At 43.7% G+C, this 2,321-nt stretch overlaps 1 pseudogene; it reads left to right on the plus strand.

Moving 5' to 3' along the window:
- The first annotated feature begins 1,960 nt into the window (after positions 1 to 1,960).
- LOC143979962 (U2 spliceosomal RNA) lies at positions 1,961 to 2,092 on the plus strand (annotated as a pseudogene).
- The last annotated feature ends 229 nt before the right edge of the window (positions 2,093 to 2,321 follow it).

The raw sequence follows: 2,321 nt of genomic DNA on the forward strand, positions 1-2,321 counted from the left end.
CGCTTTGCCCCTGTCTGCGCCACCCCATAGGCTGCTTTAAATTTATAGGGAGACTGAGCAGGCATGCATTTCTCTATTGGTCATGATAGGGTCTGAATTGAGACACCTGAATATGGGAGAGGAGATGGCCAATACCAGACCAGACACAGGCTAGGGTCGTACAGCGAATTACCTCTCTTGATCACTCAAGCCAAATGGGGTTGAGAGTCAATCACCAGTAATGTTGCTATTGGAGTGTGGTTGTTATATAGCTAGCATTAAATATAGAAGTTTAAAGTTATGACAGCAGAAGACATTTACCAAACATGATGATACAGTAATGTCAGATAGTTCAACAGCGTAGAGCGTACAGATGGATAGACATTTACCTGTAAAAAAGTAGAGAAGACATGATCAGAATTGATAACTGCGGTGGTGAAACTGCGCATCACTCGTGACAGAGCCTCTCAGGAAGGAGCCATGTTGTCTGCGCCACCCCATAGGCTGCTTTAAATTTATAGGGAGATTGAGCAGGCATGCATTTATCTATTGGTCATTATGGTTCTGAGATTTACATAGTTTTCCCCCACAGCACAACCCTATCTGGCAGAGTACTGGATCTAAATTTTCTCTGCTGCAGTTAAGGAACACTCACATTTCTTGTCCCTTTCCCAGTCTGTGATTAGATGGTGAAAGAGAAGCAGTAGACTGATGAGCTCATCACTCTGTTACTATACTCACTTCCCCTATCAGCATGCTCACTGTTAGCATTTGAAAAAAAATTAAAAGAGAACAAATTGCAGAAATAGCTCAAGGGAAAAACAGGTGCTAACCACAAACCATATCTCAAAAAATTCCCCCTGTCTTTTTTTCCCTACTCAATCACTTCAACAACTTGGCAGGCACTCCAACTCAAATAAAATTGTTACTGCCAATGCTATACCACCAAACAATATCATAAGTATGCTCAACAAATATTAAAACAATCAATAATTAAGTGCATAAAGTGTCCAGTTAAATAATCATGTCAACACCATAAAAATGTCCAAAAAAATATATTATTCCACCACCATGTTGAGAGATCAAAAAATGCCAGTGCCGCCCAACACCTGTGCACACTAGCTGTTCACCTTGCAGTTATGACCCCTGCATCACCAGTAAAGTCATAGCAAACTGTTGTTTCCTTTAAAGGAAATAAGGCTGTAGGATTAATGTTCCCACTCTTCCATGTCTACTATGCCAACATGGCCTCAGAACTCGAACATGTGCATCTAGAGAGGAGAAAAGAACACACCAGACCCAGTGTTCTTCATTTAAAATATTTAATGTACAAGATAAAAAGTATCGTACTTACCCTAAAGAGCACTTAAAGCGGTAGTAAACCTGCTGACTTTTTTTTTTTTTACACCTGTAAGGCAAAAGGCATAATGAGCTAGCATACACCGCATACTAGCTCATTATGAAATACTTACCTTAGAATGAGACATCAGTAACTCACCTGGTCCACGCCGAGGGAGCTGACATTTTGCCTTGGAGTGTTGTCCGGGTTTTGCGGCTCTGGCGCTATGAGTGCCCGGAGCCACGATGTCGTCACTCCCGCACATGTGCGCGGGAGACTTCTTCCCGGCAAGGTCTGCCGTCTGCCAGACTTTCAGCCGAGAATCCCCGGAGCGCATGCACCACTGAAGTCAGCAGCTCATTGCAAGGAGAATATCTCCTAAACCGTATAGGTTTAGGAGATATTCTTTTTACCTACAGGTAAGCCTTATTATAGGCTTACCTGTAGGTAAAAGTTAAAAAAATTACTATTCAACCACTTTAAGTGGTGCCAGCTGAAAAAGCATTTATTGGCTTTCAGCTGCTATCTGGGATGGGGTGATGTCATACTCCAAGCTCCCCTCCCTATATGCGTTAGACCCAGGGACGTGGACTTCCTTTCCCCTACTGAGGAAGTATATATTCCTGTATTGAGTGTGGTGAAATCACATCTCGGCCTTTTGGCTAAGATCAAGTATAGTATCTGTTCTTATCAGTTTCCAGAGGAGGCGCTGTGCTACTCCCATAGAGGAGGGCTGGCAAATCCAATGGTGTAATTGTGCCTGGAAGAGCGGTTTCAGCAGGGATTATGTCAAGCTGCCTGACAGTACTAGGGGCCGACCACTGGTATAGTCTGAGCCGTCTGGTAGGGTGCTGCTGGTGAGGATGGGTGCTGCATTGGGTCTAGATTGGTGTAATCCTTTCTCCAGTCAGTTATTCAGGAGAGAATGCCAGCTCCTCTATGATAAGAGGAGGAGTGGTTGGTGTCTTCTGGGTGTAATTAGGCAGGAGTGATGCTCCCAGAA

This window comes from Lithobates pipiens, unplaced genomic scaffold (genome assembly GCF_037356315.1).
Source record: "Lithobates pipiens isolate NorthernLeopardFrog02 unplaced genomic scaffold, aLitPip1_a1.2 Scaffold_13, whole genome shotgun sequence".
Taxonomy (NCBI): domain Eukaryota; kingdom Metazoa; phylum Chordata; class Amphibia; order Anura; family Ranidae; genus Lithobates; species Lithobates pipiens.